The 8,578-nt window shown below is 37.0% G+C and overlaps 1 protein-coding gene across 1 annotated transcript in view; it reads left to right on the forward strand.

The window, feature by feature from the left end:
- The first annotated feature begins 1,900 nt into the window (after positions 1–1,900).
- The window catches only part of LOC122260814 (uncharacterized), a 69,525-nt gene continuing 62,847 nt past the window's right edge, over positions 1,901–8,578 (forward strand). The window contains exon 1 of the mRNA XM_043028224.2: positions 1,901–2,018. The gene's annotated coding sequence lies outside the window, so the exon portion shown is untranslated. The remainder of the gene's footprint in view (positions 2,019–8,578) is intronic.

The raw sequence follows: 8,578 nt of genomic DNA on the forward strand, positions 1-8,578 counted from the left end.
TGATAACATTTATGTTATCATATATAAACACACACATACATATATATATATATATATATATATATATATATATATATATATATTATATATATATCATGTTTATATGTGATAACATACATGTGATAACATTTATGTTATCATATAGAAACACACACACACACACACACACACACACACACACACACACACACACACATATATATATATATATATATATATATATATATATATATATATACATATGCATACACATATGTTTATATAAAATAACATACATGTGATCTGATATGTATATGTTTCTGTATTTGCATATATACATATATATATATATATATATATATATATATATATATATATATATGTATATATATGTGTGTGTGTGTGTGTGTGTTTATATATATGTATATATGTATATATATACATATATGTGTATATATATACACACACACACATATATATGTATATATATATATATATATATATATATATATATACATATATATATATATGTATATATGCAAATACAGAAACATATACATATCAGATCACATGTATGTTATTTTATATATAAATAATATATATATATGTATATCTTATTTTGTTATAGCTGATTCCACAAGTTAAGGGCGGAAGAGGGAGAACCTCCCATTGGCCATTTTCTGTAACATATGATATGCTCGTATCCCTTCCTTGTTTCTATCCGCTTACAGAGTGGAGATCCTGAACACGAGACATAAACGCTGCGTTGGCGGCCTCTTCACTTCTACGAATTCTGAACTCTTGAACTCTCTGCCATATTTCTGTTCTTGAGTCTTGTTCTTTTCTCTTTCATGAAGAATGTCTATAGTAACTAAAGAGGATTAAAGGACATTTATTTCAGTAATTTCTGGTTTAATAATTACTTATGATATTCTACTTCACTTTCTCATCTGAAAATAAGGATAGTTTTAGTTGTTACGAGGAAATGCATGATAGAAAAACTCAAATATACATTATATATATAAATAATCATCATAAGATAAAACAACATTAAATGACGTTAATCGTGAAATTACAAATGAACGTTAGAGAAGAGAAGCAATATGTAGACATAAAAAGTATAGACCGCGGGCTTAAACTCATTTCCCAAACGTCATTATCGTAACTCAGCCATTAACGGTGATGAGATTTAACGATTGTGCAGCAGTAAGTGTGTATCGTTTATCTGGAATATCGATGTACCGCTAAGAGATTTGAATCGAGTGGGTTAACCTTCAAACCAAAATTGGATTGTTTTAGACCCGCGGATTCATGCATACCCAATCGTGTTTGGAAAGAGACAGAAAAAAGAGAGAGAGAGAAACACGCGGGAAATTACACAAGAGCCAACTTCACAATAATAGAATACAAACAAAATTTAACCATCGCAGGGAAATAATTACCCACGCCAATCCATAAGCTTTAGTCTAATGTGTTTGACGTCTCTATAACGGACACTAGATTTAGATCCAATAAAGGCGCTCATGTTTACCCTCTTCATTGTTGGCGCCTCCATGAATGGGACTAGCCATGACGTCATTAATTACTCACTCGCTTTACGACCTCCTTTCAATATTAGGGTCATTTAGGGTTAGATTATATCACTCAATGACCTGTGTTATGTGCGCCACAGCCATCGGGTATTTCTTTTTCTTTTTTAAACCCGTTTGAGTTTACGAAATGAAAAAAGACAACAAAGGGAAGTGACGCATGTATGGAGGATAAATCCATCATCGTTATCACACGAACCTCAGATATCTACTGCTAATCTTTCGAGAATAATATAAACAAAGCTCTTAATTAAGGGTGCACGTCCTCCCACGCCACTATCGTTCCTGCGAAAAAAGAAGGAATAATAACAATAATGATAATAACGGCCCACGTAAACGCCAGCGCGCCTCATATCTTTATAAAGGAGCATAAAGCAACAGCCTTGTTCTCTTTCTCTTTCAGACGGTACTCTGACCCGCACTGACCTCGGCTGACCTACCCTCCAGACCGTAAGTACTTCTTTCGCCTTCCACCTTGATATATATATATATATATATATATATATATATATATATATATATATATATATATTGATTTGAACTTTTTTTTCAATATGAAAGTACATGACTTGCAAAACACTCTTCCGTGTTGATAAATGACAGATAAACCCATTATACACAAAATAGATTTAATGAAAATGAGACGACAGTTTCAAGATCCATCTGGATCTTGAAACTGTCGTCTCATGTTCATTAAATATATTTTGTGTATAGTGGGTTTATCTGCCATGAAACTACATATATAGTTTTTGTACATATGTCTTTCTTTATATGAACATTATAATATTTTTCAATACAAAACTACATATATAATTTTTGTACATATGTATTTTAGTTTTACCGTTGGATTTTGTTGGTTTGGAAATCCACTGCCGATTTATATTTGCGTGCGTGGGACAAAAAAAAGAAAAAAAAGAAAGAAAAGCAAGCAAGAATAAACATCTATATTTATCACACTGACCTGTGTGTGTTTCTGTGTGTGAGTGTGTGTGTGTCTGTGGGGGTGGGGGGTGTTTGTGTGTGGGTGTTTATGCATGCCTTATGTACAATTCACAATGATATGTTTGCAAAATTACATACAGCCATATGCTTGTATAATCGTTTATGTGTGTCATGTGCATGTGAACTGAACCCTTCCATGCTCAGTGTATACACGTCATGCGAGAGCAAACAGTTTCGAGATCTCATATCCTGGCCAAGTGATCGTGGGTCAACGAGCCTGCCTTTTACTGGTTATTTCCCCTTTGGATATCACCAAAGGATTATTATACTGCGTATATATGATCGGCCTTGAGTTATGTATAACACACACACACAAATATCTATATATATCTGTCTATATATATATATCTGTCTATATATATATACATATAAATACATACATACATATATATATATATATATATATATATATATATATATATATATATATACATACATATATATTTATATATATATGTATATACACACACATACTATACACATATATATATATTATATAAACACACAATACAAATATATATATAATATATATATAATATATTTATATATATATATATATATATATATATATAATATATATATATACGTGCACACGTGCAAATATATGTGCGAGTGTGTGTGTGTGTGTGTGCATGTGTGTGTGTGTGTGTGTGTGTGTGTGTGTGTGTGTGTGTGTGTGTGTGTGTGTGTGTGTGTGTGTGTGTGTGTGTGTGTGTGTGTGTGTAAATACTGTTATTGCCTAATGTACCGATGATCAAACTGCCTAGAGCTAATAACTGTCCTTTTAAATATTCAAAAGGCAGTCTTCATGTTCCATTTACATGCCAAATTATTCCTGAATTCTTCATAGAATATTTCTCATGCGAGGTTACAGCAAAATCAGTCTATTTATCTTATGCTAGTGTTTTTTGTCTTCTTTTTCTTGTCCATATCTTCATTCTTTTTTTTCTCTCGTTCTCTCTTTCTGTCTCTCTCTCTCTCTCTCTCTCTCTTTGTTTGTTTCTCTCTCTCTCTCCCTCTCTTCAACGGAGGTCAGGCTATGGCACAGGCTTCTTTTTTTATCATATTGACATTAGTGTCTGTCGTTGAATTGACCTTGTCTCTCTCTGTCCCCCCCGCTGACCCGTTTCAGCCAGCCCTCTGTGTTGACTTTGCTCTCATTTTCTCTATTAGCTCAGCCACCCAAACAACACACACATATATGGGGGTGAATTTTGCGGCAAAAGGCTCGCCATGGTTCGCTATACTAGCGGACATGCTCATGCACTCTTAAGCGTAAATCTGCTAACCAACACTCCGGTTCTAGGAATTAGATAGAGGAAGTTTGTGAAGTGGTAATGCTTCTTCGCAGGGATATGAGGATGTAAAAATATATGAGCGTAGTGTGTTGCAGAATAGATTGTGCCTTGCATATAGTGGGTGTACAGGAATACACCTTTGTTAGCAACAACCAGACTTTGCCTTGCATGGGGTGTGGAAGAGAGAGAGGGGGGGGGGGGCGCTTCACGGATTCCGGACACAAGAAGGACCTAATTTCTGACTAATATGAAAGATTATCAGGCCCAAGATTAGTTCGAAAGTGAACCGTACCTTCAAGTGCCCAGCTACAGAATGAACTAAATAACTCTCGTATCTGTTTTTTAATAGATTTCAACAGTGGCATTGATGGTGTGATAGCCACGGAGGATAGAGGCACACATACACGCGTGTAAACGGGCATACAGATAAACGCATGCAAACAGAGACATACATAGGTATGGCTACTCCTGCGTCGCTTTCATTAATTGGTCATATCTAGCAATTAAAAGGAAAAGGAAGGTTATCATCAAGGAAGGTTGTAAAGGTTCATCGTCGCAATTACACACACACAGCATACGCACACGATTTTTTTTTTCAATTATTAAGACGCGGTCAAAAGTCGCTGTCAACGTGCCAAGTTGTCAGTCATCCCCTAAGAAGCGGGCGTTGTTCACGTGGGTTATTCAAGACCACGTGGACTTTGTGATGGGAGAGTCGATGATTCGGACGCCGAGATATTGTATTTCGGAAGGATATTTTTTGTCATATGCGTTGTACTCTCTTGGTTTATCATTCTTCTCTCTCTTTTCTTTCTCTCTCTCTCTCTCTTTCTCTCTCTCTCTCTCTCTCTCTCTCTCTCTCTCTCTCTCTCTCTCTTTCTGTCTTACTCTTTCCTCTCCTCTACTCTCCACCTCTCTCTCTCCCCCTCTCTCTCTCCCTCTCTCTCTCCCTCTCCTCCCTCCCCCTCTCCTCTCCCCTCCCCTCCTCTCTTCTCCCTCTCCTCTCCCTCTCTCTCCAAGCCGTCATCCCCCATAACCTCTACAGGATGACGTCACAGTTCCCTCTAAAAAATTAAGAGTGTGTGAACAGGGTGTTTTCGCCTGCCATAATGTTACATCCTTCGAAAAAAGAAAAGTGATATGAGCTCCATTACAGTCAGTGAAGAACATAAAACGAGACATAATGCGACACATGTTGTAAAGATGTTTACACTCATCCTTTTGATTGTAAACAGATAACCAGTAAATGGGTTAATGGGCAAATAGACAGGTAGATTGATAGACTGTGATTGATTGATAGATAGCTAGATGAGAGAGAGAGAGAGAGAAAGAGAAAGAAAGAGAGAGCGTGTGCAAAGAAATATCAAATTAGCGAAATCAAGAATTCTCTGATTACCAAAAAAAAAAAAAAAAAAAAAAAAAAAAAAAATCCTCAAGAAAGCCATTTACATATTACCTAAATTAAATGTAAAATAAGATAATCGCTAATTGGTTTCGCTGCTGATGACATCTTATTGCAGATATTGACTCCCAGCCCCCTTCGCTTTATCTTTCTCATGTCAATTGGTATAAATCTTGTTCTCTTGCATAAACATGACTAGCTAAAGATAAACTCAATATACTCTCAACATACTTGCATTATGAATACATGTTTGCATATTGTAAATTGTTCGGAATTGCTCAAAAGCGTTTCATTGTTCCTTCTGGTCGAGTGTAGTCGTGCTTACAACAGGAATTCCGCCGTGCTTTCACTCGGACGTTTGGTCGTACCTAAACTAGCATACACAAATTGGGTTGTGTTTTTTCTTTGTCTCTCCTTTCGTTAAGAAGAAAAAACGTGAGTGATTAAGAGATAAAGAGAGAGATAGAGAGAAGGATAGAGAGAGATAAAGAGATAGAGATAGAGAGAGGGACTAAGCTTTATATTATAAGATATGGTATAAACACATATCACACCTGTAGCGACAGTAAGATCAAGAACAAAAGTTCAGTAACGCGTGTACAAAAATGGTGTTCTTTTCTGATGTGGATTGACTCGAAACGTCACGGTATATTGTTCCTTTGTTGTGTTTCTTTCCTTTTTTATTCCTCTTTTGTATTGTCTCCTTATTGTCTTTCTTCCATTTGTTACTTTTATTGTTTTCCCTCATGTTCTTCTCGTCATTCTTCTCATTTTTTTCATCTTTTCTATGTTTTTACTTTTCTTTCCCCTACCTCTCTTCCTCCTATTTTCTGGCTCGTTCCTCTCTTTCCTTTTCCCTTGTCGTCCCCTTCTTCTTCCACCTTTCTTCCCTCCTTTTCTTCCTTTACCCGTTTCTCCCTTTTATTCCTTTCATTCTTCCTCCCTCCTTCCGTCCGTCCCTCCCCCCCTCCTACTTCATCCTTCCTCCCTCTTTCCCTTCCTCCAGTCCCCAGTTCCCATTCCCTATCCCTCTCTTTCCCTCTTTCCTTCCCTTCTCCTCCTTTATCCTCCCTCCTCCTCAAATATTCCCCTCTCTGAAACGTGTTCTGGTCATTATCATAATGAATTGAATTCACTTGATGAAGGCTTCAAGCGACTGTTTTAGCATATGGGCGTCACTCCCCTTCGATATGCAAGGGAGTTTCGACCTAAAAACATCCACCAGCTTATCCGTATGATTGTCATTTAAAAAAATCTTTCTCTTGCTCTTTTTTTTTTCTTTTTCATTTTCTGTCTCTCTTTCTCACCTTTTCTGCTTCTCTCTATCTTTCTTCGTTATTCCCTCTTCCCCCCGTCCCTTCCTTTTACTCCTCCCTCATTCCCTACCCACCCCCTCGACCTCCTCTCCTTCCATCCCCTCTCTCTTATCCTCCATCCTCTCCTCTTTCCTTCATCCCTTCTCTCCCCAACCTACATCCCCCTTTCTCCTTCCCTTCTCGTCCACCCACCCTCCCTCTCCCTCTTTTCTTCACTACTATCCCCTGACCCGCCCTCCACCCTCCCTCCCTCTCCTCCGCCCTCCCCCTTTTCCCCTCCACCCTCATTCTCTCCTTCTCTCCCTCCTTCCCTCCCTCCACCCTCCTTCCCTCCCTCCCTCCCTCTCTCCCTCCCTCCCTCCCTTCCCTCCTTCTAGCCACAAGGGACACTTTCATTTTCGATAATCGGCCGATGCAATTAAAACGGCTTTCCCCCTGTTTCTTGCGCGGTCTCTTTTATGAATCACTTTCGCTGAGCCGTCGAACCACTCTGATCCATTTCCTTAGAGGCTTCGAAACAGGGACTCGTTATTGTGACGTTTTTATCAGTTTATTTCATCTTTTTTTAGAAGTATTTTTTTGTTTAAAATTTTTGGTTCTATATTTTTCTTTTCTTTTGTTTTTGTGCTGTGATATTTTGAATGATGATTTATAGTTTTTTTTTAATCAATGCTTTGTCTTATCTTTATATCTGAATTTTTTATTTTTATCTATCTATACCTCTATTTTCTGGTTCTATATTTATATATTTTTCATAAATTCATTCGTTTATTCATTTGTGTATTTTCTATTGTTTATCATTTATATTTCATATATCAATCAATGTATTTCTTATCTATCAATCTGTCTATCGATATATTGTTCGTTAATTTTTGTGTTTTTTTATATGAATATCTTTAATTCTATTATGTTTTTCCTACATTTATATAGACTAAAAAAATTATCATTACATGGGTATTTTTCTTTCACGAATTGCTACCATTGCAATAATCAACGGTTATGTTATTTACATATTATTACACGTATGTTATCTATTATTATGGTATAATCATTTCGATAATTCTGTCTATTCATTTATGAACTGTATATTCATATATATATATATATATATATATATATATATATATATATATATATATATACATATATAAATTATTAATTTATTCATCTATTTATTCCTTCTTCTATTATGGCCTTTTTTATCTTTGAGCCTTATGCAGTAGGGAACTTAAGACTCATATTTCAGTATCGTGTTTTAATGAATGCGAGTGTCGTTGATATTTGCAGCTTAGCTTGTGATGGATGACTGGTTATGTTTATGTATTTTTTTTATCTTCATGCATCGGAAGCACACACACACACACATACAAACACACAAATACATAAACACACACATAAACACACACACACACACACACACACACACATACACACACACACACACACACACACATACACACACACACACACACACTCTCTCTCTCTCTCTCTCTCTCTCTCTCTCTCTCTCTCTCTCTCTCTCTCTCTCTCTCTCTCTCTCTCTCTCTTATCCGTTCGTGTTAAGTGTGTTACGCAAATCATTACGAATGATAATAATAACAGAAAAAAACTCATATCACACAAAAGCCAATTGGATCTACCAATCGACATAAACAGCGTACCCGTAGTGACAGCTGTCACCTTTACCTCATCTACCTCACATTCTATTTCTCCCCTCCCGCCCACACCCCCCTCCACCCCCACACCCCACAACCCCAATTCCGTCCTGCCACACCCCGATGCCAAAACCCATGAATATCTAAATAAGCTCAAGTCCACCATAGCGAGCCCGACATACTGTGGCCGGATTTGATTAACTTGAGATCGAGGAAAACCACAATTCCAGCGAGAAGGCGGGAAGCTCGGTCGGAATTTTGTCGATGAACTCTGGTGAGGCTGGGAAGATATATATAAGCGTGGCGACGTACGTACGTGCGGGGCGGGGCGACGGGG

Source organism: Penaeus japonicus, unplaced genomic scaffold, assembly GCF_977035675.1.
Source record: "Penaeus japonicus unplaced genomic scaffold, GWHDUDI00000001_assembly GWHDUDI00000026, whole genome shotgun sequence".
NCBI lineage: Eukaryota > Metazoa > Arthropoda > Malacostraca > Decapoda > Penaeidae > Penaeus > Penaeus japonicus.